This window comes from Scyliorhinus torazame, chromosome 16, assembly GCF_047496885.1.
Source record: "Scyliorhinus torazame isolate Kashiwa2021f chromosome 16, sScyTor2.1, whole genome shotgun sequence".
NCBI lineage: Eukaryota > Metazoa > Chordata > Chondrichthyes > Carcharhiniformes > Scyliorhinidae > Scyliorhinus > Scyliorhinus torazame.
Genome location: NC_092722.1, coordinates 178,633,235 through 178,650,980, shown reverse-complemented (window position 1 = coordinate 178,650,980; position 17,746 = coordinate 178,633,235). Strand labels below are relative to the sequence as shown.

Below are 17,746 nucleotides of genomic sequence, written 5' to 3'. Positions count from 1 at the left end.
TGGTTTAATTTAAACTGTCAGTATTGTGCTTAGAGTGTTTATGATATGAAAAGCAAACTGAGCTTAAAGGACTGAGCTGTTGCTTAACAACCAGGGTACTCCCTTAAGTTAGAAAGACCCTTTTTAACTGGACCTAAGGCAGTAGGAGTTTCGCAACCAGAGAGGAAACCGCTCTCACAGCTTTGCCAGAAGCAGAAGCTGGACAATGGAGTAATGGGAAGAAAGTAAGTCCTAGTGTAGCCATCTGAGATAGCCACCTGCAAAGGACCATGGGAATTATGGCCAATTGGAGTCCTATTGTTCTCTTGATTGGAGTCCTATTGTTCTGGGGAACGGGCCATTAAAATGCAAATGAGCAGGGGTTTCGATCAGGTCTAGCTACCTGCAAAGGACCATGGGAATTATGGCCAACCCAGGACTCGGACAGGTCCAGAGCTTCTGTGTATTTGAAATGCAGGTAGCTAGACCTGATCGAAACCCCTGCTCGTTTGCATTTTAATGGCCCGTTCCCCAGAACAATAGGACTCCAATCAAGAAACCGGTACAGCCACGACTGATCGACGCCACTCCCTTTACTCAGAAAGCCCAACTGCCAAGGTCAATGACCACTAAGGACCCGCCCAGCCACCAAGGCACCTGTCCCTTTATTGGCCGGAATCGAAAGCCGTGATCAGAGCCCTGCCGAACTAATGGGTCCAAGATCAAGGACCGCCCCAAAGAGCGCGAAATCCCAGAGGGATAAAAGGGGACACAGCCATGTGTTCTGCCTCTTTTGGACCCGGCCTGTGCCAGCCTCTTTTGGGATCGGCCTGTGCCCACACCAACTGCAGCATAACGACCAGACAGCCAAGTTCAAGACCAACGATCGCTACCTGACGGTTGAGCCCAGCAGAGACATAGCCACTTCTTCCAACCAGCCACGCGAGGTCAAGATAAAGGCCTTATCCATCTGCACAACGCCGGTCGTCCTGAAGTTAAGTATAGGTTATTGTAGCTGATAGGTGTAGTTTAACTTGTAGTATATTGTGTTCGCATGTCAAAGTAATCCTTGAGTATCTAAATAAACCATCTTTGAGCTTGAACTGACTAACTGGTTGTGTGGTCATTTGATTGATATAAGGGAAGGCTTGTGGTTCACCAAGATAAATAGAAATACCTACAGTATTGGCGACGCTGTTGGGATATCACACCATATCATAAGAGCCTCACTCATTAAATTAGCAACACTAGAAACTAAAGAGAAGATAGTTCTAGAAACCAGGGAATGAAAAGACAGGTCCCAGGAAGATTGATGTCACATGGACAAAAGGAGCTGGAATTTGAACAAGGTACTGTACATTGCAAGGAAAAGGCAGAGAAAGTACTCTTGAGTTAAAAAGGCAGCTGCAGTAACCAGATTAACCAGGTTTAAAGTAGAGAACCAGACATCAAAGGTAAAACACAAGTTTGGTTACATCTTAATGCAGCCTGTGAAGCAGTAGTGTTCTACTGGCATGGTTGCGTACCTGAGCGATTGTGTGGAAGCTTGAATGTATGTGGCAATTCAAGGCCGTGGAATACTGAAAGAGTTGAAATCCTGGAAGTGAACCCTTGCTGAAAACAGCTGATAGAAAGAGTTGTTTGGAAGATGATTCGAAGGCGTATCTTTTGGAGGGTGGTGTTTGGAAACACTCGTGTGACAATCATTTAGGGGGGTGCTTTCAGAAGAAATCCAGTGAGGTTCGATTGGGTGGCATGGCATCTCCCACTTGGTTTCAGAATTGAGTCAATTTGACCACAGTTGACTTATTGGTTTACAGGGATTGGTTTTCAGGGATTGTGCATGTATTGAGAACATTATAACAAGATATATCTTGTGACCTGTGTTATTCTTAAAATCTGCATACATTTGTGAAGATAAATGGGAGTGAAGGAGCATTGTATTATAGTCAACTTTTCATGAATGTTTGTTTGTTGTCGAAACCTAATTGCCCGTCCTGTATCTCTGTTCATCAATATTTTAGAAAGAAATGTAAAATTTACGGTCTTTTAGGCTAAGGTTTCATTCTGGGACCCTCCTCTCCAGTAGTAATGAAAGCTGGGATCGTAACACCCTTAGATACAGGCCAGGTGCCAGAGGGCTAGAGAATTGCAAATGCCACACCCTTGTTCAGAAAGGGTGTAAGGATAAGCTCAACAACTACAGACTAGACAGTTTAACCTCGATGATGGAAAAGCTTTTAGAAACGATAATCTAGAACAAAATTAACAATCACTTGGACACGGGTGAATTAATCAAGAAAAGCCAACACACATTTGTTGAAGTCAAAATTGTGTTTGGCTAACTTGATTTGAGGTTTTATTTGCTAAGGTAGCCAGGAGGACTGATGAGGGTAATTTGATGTATTTGGACTTCAAAAGACGTTTGATAAAGTCTCACACGTTAGGCTTGTGAACAAAGTGGAAGCCCGTGGAATAAAAACAAACAGTGCTGGCATGGAGTGAGTGACAAGAAGCAGAAGTGATGAATGGTTGTTTTTTTAGACTCGAGGAAGGCATACAATGGTGTTCCCAAGGGGTAAATACTAGGACCCCTGCTTTTCTTGATTTATATACTTATGACTTAGATTTGGGTGTATAGGGCAGTGTCAAAGTTTGCAGATGGCCCAAACCTTGGAAGTATTGTGAATTCTTATTAGCTCTAGTGAAACTCTGTTGTATTAATATATTCCTAGTACTGACTTCTGATGTATTCATCAGAAGTAACGTTGTGAGTCCTAGCGCAGGAAACAGAGAGTGAAGAACAGTAAGAGATAACACACTGTAAATAAAGCTCTATTGTTTTAAACCTCTGTGCTCCGTAGTGTCACAGCTCCAAAACACAACACACATTAAAGGAGGGCATATGCCTAAATCGACAGGTAGAATTGTGGCAGATGACATTTAACCGAGAAGAAGGAAGTCATACATTTTGGTAGGACGACTGAGAGGCGATATAAATTAAAGGCTACAATTCTAAAGGAATGCATGAACAGTGACCTGGGGATATATGTGTGCAAATTGTGACAGCAAGAGAAAGTAGTTAAAATAGCAAACAGCGGGCAGCACGGTGGCTCAGTGGTTATAGCACTGCTGCCTCACGGCACCTAGGTCCCAGGTTCGATCACGGCTCTGGGTCACTGTCCATGTGGTGTTTGCACATTCTCCCTGTGTTTGCATGGGTTTTGCCCCACAATCCAAAGATATACAAGGTAGGTGGTTTGGCCACGCTAAATTGCTCCTTAAGTGGGAAAAATGAATTGTGTACTTTAAATTCATTTTTAAAAATAGCAAACAGGACACTGGGCTTTATAAAGGGCGTAGGATACAATAGAAAGGATGTTATGGTGACCCTTTATAAAACACTAGTTCGGCCTCAACTGAAGTGTTGTGTCCAGTTCTGAACTTTGCACTTTAGGAAAGATATGAAGGCATTGGAGAAAGTGCAGAATAGATTTCACGAGAGTGGTTGCAGGGTTAAGTAACTTATATAGAAAATAGAAGCAGGAGGAGGCCATCCGGCCCTTCGAATCTGCTCTGCCATTTATTTATATCATAGCTGATCATCAATTTCAATACCCTCATTCTGCCTTCCCTTCATTTCCCTTGATTCCTTTAGCCCCGAGAGGTATATCTTAATTCCTTCTTGAAATTACACAACATGTTGGCCTCAACTACTTTCTGTGGTAGTGAGTTCCACAGATTCACCACTCTCTGTGTGAAGAAAATTCCCCTCACCTCAATCCTAAAAGGTTTACCCCTTGTCCTCAAACTATGACTCCTACTTCTGGTACCGATTTAACCTGAGGGTCACCACACCTCAGAAGAGGGGCATGGTTGAGAAGGCGGTACGGCAATTGAACCCGTGCTGTTGGCCTCACTCACAAACAGCCGTCTAGCCAACTAAGCTAAACCGGCCCCCAATTCCCTCATGAATGGCTCTATTGAATCTGCCTCCACCACAGGCTTCCGCCATTCTAGATCCTAACCACTTGATCCATGAAAAAGCTTATCCACGTGTCACCATTGCTTCTTTTGCCAATCACCTTAAATTTGTGCCCTCTTCCCCCTTAATCCTTCCACTGGTCGGAACAGTTTTCCCGACCTACACTGTCCAGACCTCTCATGATCTTGAGTGCCTCTATCGAATCTCGTCTCGACCTTCTCCAGGGAAAACAATTCCAGCTTCGCCAATATATCTACATAACTGAAGTTCCCATTCTCATGAATCTTTTCTGCACTCTCTCTCACACTTTCATACCTTTTCCTGAAGTGTGATGCCCTGAACCAAAACAAATCATTTAGATGAAGCTGAGCAAGTGTTTTGTGCAAGTTTTAAATTATTTTGCAGGATGTTGGAATTGTTGACCAGACTAGCATTTATTGCCATCCCTAATTGCCCTTGAGAGGATGTTGCTGTGCCGTTACCTTGAACCTCTGCAATCCATGTGTAGATAAACCCTTAGTGCTGTTAAGAAGGGAGTTCCAGGATTTTGACTCAAAAATAGTGAAGGAATGGCAATATAGTTCCAAGTCAGAATGATGTGTAGTTTGGGGGAGTGGGGGGGGTCATGAACGTAGTGGTGTTCTCATGTATCTGCTGCCCTTGTCTATCTAGATGGCATAGGTCACGGGTTTGGAAGGCACTGTCAAAGGAGCTGCAGTGCACATTGCTGCCACTGCATTGGTCTTGAATGGACTAAATGTTGAAGTTGGCGAATAGGATGGCAATCAAGTGGGCTGCTTTGTCGTGGATGATGTCAAGTTTCTTAACTGTTGTTGGAGCTGCACTCATCCAGCGAGTGGAAAATATTCCATCACACTCCTAGGTTGTGTCTTGTAGAGTGCAGATAGACAGGATTTGGGGAGTCAAGAAGTGAATTACTCATTACAGAATTCTGAGCCTCTGAACTGCTCTTGTCGCCACAGTAATAATACCTATTTATCAGTTTCTGCTCAATGTTAACCTCCAGGATGTTGATAGTCCTTGCATATTCTTTTAAAAATTCATTCAAGGGACATGTGTGTCGCTGGCTGGTGCAGCATTTATTGCCCATCCCTAATTGCCCTTGAACTCTTGAGTGCCTGCTCGGTCATTTCAGAGTCAACCACATTGCTGTGGGTGTGGAGTCACATGTTGGCCAGACTGGGTAAGGACAGCAGATTTCCTTCCCTACAGGGTATTAGTGAACCAGATGGATTTTTATGACAATCGACAATTATTTTGTGGTCATCATTCGACTTTTAATTCCATATTTTTAAAATTGAATTGAAATTTCACCATCTGCCCATGGTGGAATTTGAACCCAGGTCCCAGAGCATTATCCTAGGTCTCTGGATTACTAGTCCAGTGATAATGCCACCACCACCTTCCCTAGGTGTTGCTCACCTTGGTGCCATGAACAACAATGCACTTGAGGGAAGCCTACCACTTCGTGGAAGATCTTCTATCTGTCCAGCTGGTTCTTACTTACATGAGAAAATTGATTAAACTGTTGCTCCTTTCTATCACTAACTACCACCTCCTTGATACACATATGCATGGCAGAATACATGTTTCTGGGTGATGTGGAAACTTTGCAATACAACAGGAGGAAGGTTACAGGTTATCCAGCACCAGATAGTATAACTGCAATTTGGAGACAGTTTAGATAGGTTGCTGACAAGTTGAGGTACTTGAGGTGTATAATGGGGGAATTTGTATATCTGTGTGGACAATATGACTTGGATATTGCACCTGCATTTGGTGACCTTTCACAAACTCCTGTTCTGCTCTGATGCAGTCCAATGTATTTGTAACTGTCGGGAAATGCCTATACTCAAAACTTTGTGTGGAGCTATTTAAATATTTGCAGAAACACATGATACTGCAACTTAAACCACCCCCCAAAACAAATAAAGTTCCTAGAAAATACAACTACTACTTGAGACAAGATGCAGAAATGTTTACCAAAAAATGCCACCAAAAGATCAGATGACTTGATTGAGCAAGACAAGCCTCAGAACTTCAATTGCACACATTAAGATGGGTTAGTGGCATACCATGGAAGGTCCTTAGCCGTGATTGGCATAATGTAAATTGTAAAAACCCTGCAAATGAGCCCTTTTACAAACTACTATTGCAATTTAATTGTAACCTCTCAAATCTTTGGCCAGGAAATTGAACAGACCACGAATCTGGGATATTAAGGGCGGCATGGTGGCTCAGTCATTAGCACTGCTGCCTCACAGTGCTGAGGACCCGGTTTCAATCCCGGCCCCGAGTCACTGTCTATGTGGAGATTGCACGTTCTCTCTGTGTCTGCGTGGGTCTCAGCCCCACAACCCAAAGATTTGCAGGGTAGGTGGATTGGCCACCTCAATTGGTTGAATTGCCGCTTAATTGTGAAAGAAAAAAGTTGGGTACTCTAAATTTTTTTTTTTTAAATCTGGGATATGTGCAACTATACGGCTGCCCTAATCTCAAAGTATCATACTGTTATCAGCAGATTGAAACAAGTTTAATGTTCATGTAATACCTATAAATGTAGCTTCAGTTGTCTTTGTCAGTGGTAGCAAAGTGGTACTAACAAAACAACAAAGTTCAGAACTTTATGTATTTTTGATATTAACATAGGTTAACATAGAATTTACAGTGCAGAAGGAGGCCATTCGGCCCATCGAGACTGCACCGGCTCTTGGAAAGAGCACCCTACCCAAGGTCAACACCTCCACCCGATCCCCATAACCCAGTAACCCCACCCAACACTAAGGGCAATTTTGGACACTAAGGGCAATTTATCATGGCCAATCCACCTAACCTGCACATCTTTGGACTGTGGGAGGAAACCGGAGCACCAGGAGGAAACCCACGCACACATGGGGAGGATGTGCAGATTCTGCACAGACAGTAACCCAAGCCGGAATCAAACCTGGGACCCTGGAGCTGTGAAGCAATTGTGCTATCCACAATGCTACCGTGCTGCCCTTAAATATTAAATATTGGGGGAGTCTAGAGATAAAACCTTAATATGAAAATTTGAAATTTGTTTGTCAACGATCACCAGAAGCTTTGGCATATGTATGTGAAATTAATTGACAGTAATTGCATATTAGGCCTCCATGGCTTAATTTAATGCAAAACTAAGTCACATGAAATGGCCCCTCTAAGGGATAATGCTTGTTGAATTCAGCCTTTTATTTCAAAAGAAAGTCTGGCACGCTGTCTGTGGGAAAGTAGTCATTTTTTCCCTGGCTGTAGCAGAGCTCATTAATACTAATAGCTTTTGTTTTTGTGCTCAACACTTGCAGAATCTTAGGTGCTGGGTTGAAACTGCCCCAATTTATTAAGATGAGGCTCTTGCTGCTGCAGGTATTTTAATCCCAAAAACTTTAGTCCAAGCCACTAAGATGATTGGACAGTGTTCCAAACCTATTATGCCACTAATTTCTGAAGGAGAATCATATTGGACTTGAAACATTAACTCTTTTTCTCCACAGATGTTGCCAGACATGCAGATCTTTTCCATTATGCTACTATCTTTTTCTGATTTTGGGTCTTGCCATAATCCAGTCGAATGGGTACGTTCTTTTGTGGCGTCTCTCCACACTGTTCTGAAATTGGGTACATCATGACACTTGAGTGCTTTTGCCTCCCATTTTGTCTCGATGTTAGAAAACCAGCCTGACAACTTTGCAGTGGATGTATCAAATGGTGAGGTACAGCTGGATGTTGTCAGTGTATTCGTGGAACCTGGTGAAGATTGAAAGTTCAAATCGGTATCCTTTCATTTCATGTTCCAACAGACTGCGGCTCCAATGGACTGTGGTATTTTACTGTACTTTACTTTATCCCTTATTAACCATTTCTAAAATACATGGCATTGTGCAATCCAGTTGATGCCAGGATCGACACAGGACAACACTGTTAAACATACCTGGAAACATAATCAAACAATGTTATTAAGATAGAGCTTTTACAAGGAAAGGAAAGGTCTTGCCCTACCCCATTCCCAGCTGAGTGGATAGCCTACTCCAAGATTTCTTTCCTTGGTACAGGATGAGATGGGTTATAATGAGATATTTTGTTCACTTAATTCTTTGAAACTTGATTATGATTAGGAGCTTGATCATCTGAAAAAGGTTTCAGTGATATTGCTGTTTGTGACAACTGGTGCATTCCTTCTGGTGGCATCCCATTTGTCCTTACATTGTGTAGCCATCTCAGATGGCCACCTGCAAAGGACCATTGGAATTATGGCCAACCCAGGACTCAGACAGACTCCGAGCTTGTGTGTGTATTTGCAACCCAGATAGCTAGACGCGATCGAAACCCCCGCTCGTTTGCATTTCCATTTCCTATTTCCCCAGAACAAAAGAACTGTACTCGGGTAACTGATACAGATACAGACTAATCGGCGCCACTCCCTTTACTCAGGGAGCCCAAACAGCCAAGGTCAATGACCGCTAAGGACATGCCCAGCCATCAAGGCACCCGCCCCTTTATTGGCCAAAATCGAAGGCAGTGATCGAAGCCTGTCGAATTATTGGGTCCAAGTTAAGGACCGCCCCAAAGAGTGCGAAATCCCAGAGGGATAAGAAGAGACACAGCCATGTGCTCGGTCTCTCTTGGATCCGGCCTATGCCAACCCAAGTGCAGCATAGCGACCAGACAGACAAGTTCAAGACCAACAATCGCCACCAGACAGGTGAGCCCAGCAGAAACAGAGCCACTTCTTCCACCCAGCCACGCATGATCTCCGCGGACAAAGGCCTTGTCCATCTGCATAGAGTCGGTTACCCTGAAGTTAAGTATAGGTTATTGTAGTTGTTAGGTGTAGTTTAACTTGTAGTATTTTGTGTTGCATGTCAAAGTAATCCTTGTGTGTAAATAAACCATCTTTGAACTTGAACTGACTAACTGGTTGTGTGGTCGTTTGATCGCTATCCGGTAAAGCCTTGTGGTGGTATCATTTGATACCTGGCGACTCTAAAGAGCATCATTATTAATTGGCAACATTATTGGTGCCGATTGGCAACAATTGGTTACAGCAAAGAATGGCATTTTCATATAAGCATAGTTCTTCATCAGAAGGAAGGATAGGTGCAGGAATTGGTGTGTGTAGGTGAGCAGTTATGTTGCTTAATATTGTGGTTATTATGTCAAAAGGGCCGGTACAATATTTTCTATCTGCTTATGTGGATTCGCCACACCTTATTATTGAAAGCATTCAATTATGATTCCTACTTCCTGATGAGGTTTAAATCTATAAAGTAGTGGATATGAACCCCTAGGGAGGATTGGGGACCACACTGTTTTGCATTGATGGAGAAAAATTTGTCTTGCAACATTAGAAGGGTGTCTTCATACAATTAATAACATTCTGTTTAGCTTTTCATTGTGGTCAGCTTTGTTTAATATCTTTTAGATGGGATTCATTGTTGATTACGCACACCTTCCAATTCGCAAGGCCTACTTAACTGAAGTGATGACATGGCAAGAGGTTTAGTGGTCATTGAGGTGCAACTATAATATTAGTGGCAAATGAAGAAATACAGTTTGCAACAGCAGTACAGTGTTTACTCTGGTTTAGAAATGTTGATGCTAGTTTACGGAAGTCTTTTTAAAGTATGCTTAAAGTATAGCAACAAAGTGATGTATCTTTCAATCTGTCCTAAAATATCTGTATGTGAAGGTGGTGGATTCTGGATCATTGTTTGTCATAGAACGTCTGTTGCTATGGTGCTAAGCAGCCATCAATTTGTGCGCTGAAAGGAGCTGCTGTTTTCAAAGCAATTCAGTGTGCCTTTTGTTATTCTTTTTAAAAGTCAATATATATTTTAATGAGTAGGTTAAGTTATGGTGTCCTATTCGTTCCAAAATTAAATATTTTAGAAAATAAGTATATCTTGGGCAAAACAAAATTACCGTCCCAATTCTGTTTCTAGTTCAGTGCTTCAACTGCAGTCAAAGTTTTATCTGTTTAGAGAGCAGTCAGCTAACGGTGGCACAGTGGTAAGCACTACTGCCTCACAGCGCCAGGGACCCTGGTTCAATTTTTAAAAATAAATTTTGAGTACCCAATTATTTTTTTCTAATTAAGGGGCAATTTAGCATGGCCACTCCACCTAATCTGCACATCTTTGGGATGTGAGGGTAAAACCCACGCAGTCAAGGGGAGAATGTGCAAATTCCACATGGACAGTGGCCCTGGGCCGGGATCGAACCCGGCTCCTCAGCGCGGTAGGCAGCAGTGCTAACCACTGCGCCACCATGCCGCCCAGTTCAATTTCAACCTTGGGTGACTGTCTGTGTGGAGTTTGCATGTTCTCCCTGTATCTGCGTCGGTTTCCTCCGGGGGCTCCGGTTTCCTCCCACAGTCCAAAACTGTACAGGTTAGGTGGATTGGCCATGCTAAATTGTCCCTTAGTGCCCAACAGTTAGGAGGATAGAGTGGAGTGTGGGCCTAGGTCGGGTGCTCTTTTGGAGGGGTTGTGTGACTCGATGGGCCAAATGGCCTCCTTCTGCACTGTAGGGATTCTATGATTTTATGATATGGGTGTAGTTAGATTTTGGGGTTACACAATTTGTCGACCTAATATTCCTTAAATGGCAGACTGATATAATTCCAACCAAATGAGTAAAACGGCAATAATGGATCTCCATTTGTGCAAGCAAAAATGAACTTTGATTCTAAATGAGTGTTTAACTTAAAATGGTTACCAAGTTAAATTTTAGGTTCTCATGGCCAAAAAAGCTGCTAATTAAAAATAAAAAGTATAACTTTTAATAAACATTTTTGTGAACAAGCGTGCAGTGGAATATAATAGGAATTTCAGAAAAGTTATTACGCCAAAGAGACAACAGAAGATGCAGCTTAAAGAATTCAGAACCTGGAAAGCCTTCATTTATAATGTGCACCATGTTGATTTGTACTTAAATTGTCATAAACTGAGGCAACGTGTGTTTTCTACTACCTGATGGGTGTACAATTTTATTTTACTGTTGCTTTACTATTGCCGCCGAGGTTTATAAGCTCATTTTTATACTTGCATTGGGCTTAGTAAAGGTCCGTCTTGACAGCCATGCTTGGGTGGTTAACCTTTGAGGCAAGTTTGTTGAGATATTTTTCTATGTTAAAGGCATTATGTAAATGCAAGTTGTTATTATTATTATCGAGTTGGTTTCCTGCAATCTGTGTGCTGGGAGCCAGCAATAGGAACCCATATCTTGTACAGTCCATGTCTTATACAGTATGAACTCAACAACAACTTTCTACTTTTAAAAATAATGCTTTTTGTATTAATATAAAAGTCAGAGACAATATTACATACCTTAAAGAATAAGACTTAAAGATCCCCAGTAAGCTGACTATAAGCTGACTGAAAGAGAGATGGGAAGTTGGAAAAAGGACACGGAAAGGAAGTGCATACCTTGTGCTGGATAACAGGGTGATATTTCTGAAGAGGTTTGTGGGAAATGAAGAAAATTGAACAATATATGGCATTTAAAAGCAATGCGGATTAGTGAGTGTTGAGAGTTTTACTATCAGGAGCAATTTATGCTTGTATGAGTAAACATCTGATTTTGCTTAGACTGTACTCCGTTATACAAAGCGCCAGCACAAATCAAGACACTTCCCATTGAGTTTTGTTTTTTGTTCTCCTGAACTCAAATATTAGGAAATTTGTTTCTACCAAATTAATCTGGCTGTTCTCTAGTAACTTCTGTGAGTGTTCATATTTAAGCTTTGCTGGTGACTTTCGACAAATCATTTTGATTGTGTAGACATAACAATCAATTTTGTTCATACTGTATGAACATCAGAACTTTTTTTAAAAAAATATATTTTATTCAAAATTTTTGGCCAACCATAACAGTACATTGTGTATCTTTTACACTGTAATATAACAATATAAATAACAATGGCCAGTTTTCTAAACAAGAAATAAATAATATATAAACAACATCAAAATTAAAAAACAAAACTAAATGGCAACTGCCTTGTCCCAAATAAATACTCTCCAAAAATACAATTCAGCAGTCCAGTATACAATTACCTATAACAACAACCTATACATATTATACTTATACACTAACATCCCTGAGAGTCCTTCTGGTTCTCTCTCCCCCCCCCCCCCTGGGTTGCTGCTGCTGTCTTCTTCTTTTCCATTCCCTCTATCTTTCTGTGAGGTATTCGACGAACGGTTGCCACCGCCTGGTGAACCCTTGAGCCGATCCCCTTAGGACGAACTTAATCCGTTCCAGCTTTATAAACCCTGCCATGTCATTTATCCAGGTCTCCACACCCGGGGGCTTGGCTTCCTTCCACATCAACAGTATCCTGCGCCGGGCTACTAGGGACGCATAGGCCAAAACATCAGCCTCTTTCGCCTCCTGCACTCCCGGCTCTTCTGCAACCCCGAATATAGCCAACCCCCAGCTTGGTTCGACCTGGACCCCCACCACCTTCGAAAGCACCTTTGTCACCCCCACCCAAAACCCCTGTAGTGCCGGACATGACCAGAACATGTGGGTGTGATTCGCTGGGCTTCTCGAGCATCTCGCACACCTATCCTCTACTCCAAAAAATTTACTGAGCCGTGCTCCAGTCATATGCGCCCTGTGTAACACCTTAAATTGTATCAGGCTTAGCCTGGCACACGAGGACGATGAGTTTACCCTACTTAGGGCATCAGCCCACAGCCCCTCCTCAATCTCCACCCCCAGCTCTTCTTCCCATTTCCCTTTCAGCTCATCTACCATAATTTCCCCCTCGTCCCTCATTTCCCTATATATGTCTGATACCTTACCGTCCCCCACCCATGTCTTTGAGATCACTCTGTCCTGCACCTCCTGCGTCGGGAGCTGCGGGAATTCCCTCGCCTGTTGCCTCGCAAAAGCCCTCAGTTGCATATACCGGAATGCATTCCCTTGGGGCAACCCATATTTTTCGGTCAGCGCTCCCAGACTTGCAAACGTCCCATCTACAAACAGATCTCTCAATTGTGTTACTCCTGCTCTTTGCCATGTTCCAAATCCCCCATCCATTCCCCCCAGAGCAAACCTATGGTTATTTCTTATCGGGGACCACCCCGGGGCTCCCGTCTTTCCCCTATGCCGCCTCCACTGCCCCCAAATTTTCAGAGTAGCCACCACCACCAGGCTTGTGGTGTATTTCTTCGGTGAGAACGGCAACGGCGCCGTCACCATAGCTTGTAGGCTAGTCCCCCTGCAGGACGCCCTCTCCAATCTTTTCCACGCCGCTCCCTCCTCTTCTCCCATCCACTTACATACCATTGAGATATTGGCGGCCCAGTAGTACTCACTTAGGCTCGGTAGTGCCAGCCCCCCCTATCCCTACTATGCTGCAAAAATCCCTTCCTCACTCTCGGGGTCTTCCCGGCCCACACAAAACTCATGATACTCTTCTCAATCCTTTTGAAAAAAGCCTTCGTGATCACCACCGGGAGGCACTGAAACACAAAGAGGAATCTCGGGAGGACCACCATTTTAACCGCCTGCACCCTCCCTGCCAGTGACAGGGATACCATGTCCCATCTCTTGAAGTCCTCCTCCATCTGTTCCACCAACCGCGTTAAATTTAACCTATGCAATGTACCCCGATTCTTGGCTATCTGGATCCCCAAGTAACGAAAGTCCCTTGTTACCTTCCTCAGCGGTAAGTCCTCTATTTCTCTGCTCTGCTCCCCTGGATGCACCACAAACAACTCACTTTTCCCCATGTTCAGTTTATATCCTGAGAATTCTCCAAACTCCCCAAGTATCCGCATTATCTCTGGCATCCCCTCCGCCGGGTCCGCCACATACAACAACAAATCGTCCGCAGACAGAGATACCCGATGTTCTTCTCCTCCCCTGAGTACTCCCTTCCATTTCCTGGAACCCCTCAATGCTATTGCCAGGGGCTCAATCGCCAGTGCAAACAATAATGGGGACAGAGGACATCCCTGCCTCGTCCCTCTATGGAGCCGAAAATACGCAGACCCCCGTCCATTCGTGACCACGCTCGCCATTGGGGCCCTATACAGCAGCTGTACCCATCTAATATACTCATCTCCAAAGCCAAATCGCCTCAACACCTCCCACAAATAATCCCACTCCACTCTATCAAATGCTTTCTCGGCATCCATCGCCACCACTATCTCCGCTTCTCCCTCTGGTGGGGGCATCATCATTACCCCTAGCAGCCTCCGTATATTCGTATTCAGCTGTCTCCCCTTCACAAACCCAGTTTGGTCCTCATGGACCACCCCCGGGACACAATCCTCTATCCTCATTGCCATTACCTTGGCCAGAATCTTAGCGTCTACGTTCAGGAGAGAAATAGGCCTATAGGACCCGCATTGCAGCGGGTCTTTTTCCTTCTTTAGGAGAAGCGATATCATTGCCTCTGACATAGTCGGGGGCAGCTGTCCCCTTTCCCTCGCCTCATTAAAGGTTCTCATCAGTAGCGGGGCGAGCAAGTCCACATATTTCCTGTAAAATTCAACTGGGAATCAATCCGGTCCCGGGGCCTTCCCCGCCTGCATGCTCCTAATTCCTTTCACTACTTCCTCCATTTCGATCTGTGCTCCCAGTCCCACCCTCTCCTGCTCCTCCACCTTAGGAAATTCCAGCTGGTCCAGAAAACACATCATTCTCTCCTTCCCATCCGGGAGCTGAGCTTCATATAATCTTTCATAGACTGCCTTGAACACTCCATTCACACTCTCCGCTCCCTGCTCCATCTCTCCCTCCTCATCCCTCACTCCCCCTATTTCCCTCGCTGCACCCCTTTTCCTCAATTGGTGGGCCAGCAACCTGCTCGCCTTCTCCCCATATTCGTACTGTACACCCTGTGCCTTCCTCCACTGTGCCTCTGCAGTACCCGTTGTCAGCAAATCAAATTCTACGTGTAGCCTTTGCCTTTCCCTGTACAGTCCCTCCTCCGGTGCCTCCGCATATTGCCTGTCCACCCTCAGAAGTTCTTGCAGCAACCGCTCCCGTTCCCTACTCTCCTGCTTTCCTTTATGTGCCCTGATTGATATCAGCTCCCCTCTAACCACTGCCTTCAGCGCCTCCCAGACCACTCCCACCTGGACCTCCCCATTATCATTGAGTTCCAAGTACTTTTCAATACACCCCCTCACCCTTAGACACACACCCTCATCCGCCATTAGTCCCATGTCCATTCTCCAGGGTGGACGCCGTTCTTTTTCCTCCCCTATCTCCAAGTCCACCCAGTGTGGAGCGTGATCCGAAATAGCTATAGCCGTATACTCCGTCCCCCTCACCTTCGGGATCAACGCCCTTCCCAAAACAAAAAAGTCTATTCGCGAATAAACTTTGTGGACATAGGAGAAAAACGAAAACTCCTTACTCCTAGGTCTGCTAAATCTCCATGGGTCTACTCCTCCCATCTGCTCCATAAAGTCTTTAAGCACCTTGGCTGCTGCCAGCCTCCTTCCAGTCCTGGACCTCGATCTGTCCAGCCCTGGTTCCAGCACCGTGTTAAAATCTCCACCCATTACCAACTTCCCCACCTCTAGGTCCGGGATACGTCCTAACATGCGCCTCATAAAATTGGCATCATACCAGTTCGGGGCATATACGTTCACTAAGACCACCGCCTCCCCCTGTAATTTGCCACTCCCCATCACATATCTGCCCCCACTATCCGCCACTATAGTCTTTGCCTCAAACATTACCCGCTTCCCCACTAGTATAGCCACCCCCCTGTTTTTCGCATCTAGCCCCGAATGAAACACCTGCCCCACCCATCCTTTGCGTAGTCTAACCTGGTCTATCAGTTTCAAATGCGTCTCCTGTAACATAACCACATCTGCCTTAAGTTTCTTAAGGTGTGCGAGTACCCGTGCCCTCTTTATCGGCCCGTTCAGCCCTCTCACATTCCACGTGATCAGCCGGGTTGGGGGGCTCTTTACCCCCCCCCCCCCCCCCCCCCCCTGTCGATTAGCCATCCCCTTTTATCCAGCTCCTCACCCGGTTCCCACGCAGCTGTGTCCCCCCCAGGCGGTGCCCTCCCGCCCCGCCCACCCCACCCCATACCAGCTCCCCCTTCTCCCCAGCAGGAGCAACCCAGTAAATCCCCCCTCCCACCCCCCCCCGCTAGATCCCCCACTAGCGTAGTTTCACCCCCCATGTTGCTCCCAGAAGTCAGCAAACTCTGGCCGACCTCGGCTTCCCCCCGTGACCTCGGCTCGCACCGTGCGACGCCCCCTCCTTCCTGCTTCCCTATTCCCGCCATAATTATCATAGCGTGGGAACAAAGCCCGCGCTTCCCTTTTGGCCCCGCCCCCAATGGCCAACGCCCCCAGCTCCTCCACCTCCCTTCCTCCCTCCCCCACAAACTGTGGAAGAGAGAAAAGTTACCGGGTCGCAGGATTAACAACATAAAAATCATCTCCCCCCCTTTTCCCCCCTCTTCGCCCCCCATATTCGCCCCACCACTTTGTCTCAAACTTTCTTTTTTAATAACCCGCTTATTCCAATTTCTCTTCAACAATAAATGTCCACGCCTCATCCGCCGTTTCAAAGTAGTGGTGCTTCCCTTGATATGTGACCCACAGTCTTGCCAGCTGCAGCATTCCAAATTTAATCTTCTTTTTATGAAGCACCGCCTTGGCCCGATTAAAGCTCGCCCTCCTTCTCGCCACCTCCGCACTCCAGTCTTGATATACGCGGATCACCGCGTTCTCCCACTTACTGCTCCGAGTTTTCTTTGCCCATCTAAGGACCATCTCTCTGTCCTTAAAACGGAGGAATCTCACCACTATGGCTCTGGGAATTTCTCCTGCTCTCGGTCCTCGCGCCATCACTTGGTATGCTCCCTCCACCTCCAACGGACCCCTCGGGGCCTCCGCTCCCATTAACGAGTGCAGCATCGTGCTCACATATGCCCCGACGTCCGCCCCTTCTGCACCTTCAGGAAGACCAAGAATCCTTAAATTCTTCCTCCTCGCATTATTCTCCAGCACCTCCAGCCTTTCCACACATCGTTTATGGTGTGCCTCGTGCATCTCCGTCTTCACCACCAGGCCCTGTATATCGTTCTCGGCAGCCTTTGCCTTCACGACCCGAAGCTCCCGCTCCTGGGTCTTTTGCACATCTTTTAGCCCTTCAATCGCCTGTAGTATCGGGGCCAACAGCTCTTTCTTCATTTCCTTTTTGAGCTCTTCCACACAGCATTTCAAGAACTCTTGTTGTTCAGGGCCCCATATTAAACTGCCACCTTCCGACGCCATCTTGGTTTTTGCTTGCCTTCCTTGCCGCTCCTCTAAAGGATCCACCGCAATCCGGCCACTTTCCTCTCCTTTTTCCATCCGTATCCAGGGGGGATTCCCTTCTGGTTTACTGCACAGTGCTTTTAGCCGTTAAAATTGCCGTTGGGGCTCTTATTAAGAGCCCAAAAGTCCGTTCCACCGGGAGCTGCCGAAACGTGCGACTTAGCTGGTCATCGCCGCACCCGGAAGTCTCAACATCAGAACTTTTGAATCATTCTGAAAGTTAACCTGGGGACTCGAAGATCTTAAGGTTTGGCCATAAAATATTTTTCATCTGGCTTTGGGGAAATGCAGACAGAGTAGCAAGGTTCACCACCTTCTTGCAAAGGTGGATCAGCTTGGGGTGGATGCTGCTGATGTACACTTGTGGATACTAGTAGTCCACTGAAGATATTCAAATGGTCTTATCGCAAGGATTTGAGCCGAGTTGGAAATAATGTTA

At 45.4% G+C, this 17,746-nt stretch overlaps 1 protein-coding gene and 1 long non-coding RNA gene across 10 annotated transcripts in view; one reads left to right on the top strand and one right to left on the bottom strand.

Annotated features, from left to right (window-relative positions):
• LOC140393260 (gamma-adducin-like) overlaps positions 1–17,746 on the top strand; it is a 308,595-nt gene that overhangs the window by 121,491 nt on the left and 169,358 nt on the right. The gene's annotated exons all lie outside the window — the stretch shown is intronic.
• The window catches only part of LOC140393261 (uncharacterized), a 47,220-nt gene continuing 36,629 nt past the window's right edge, over positions 7,156–17,746 (bottom strand). The window contains exon 3 of the long non-coding RNA XR_011935559.1: positions 7,156–7,934. This is a non-coding gene — a long non-coding RNA (uncharacterized lncRNA). The remainder of the gene's footprint in view (positions 7,935–17,746) is intronic.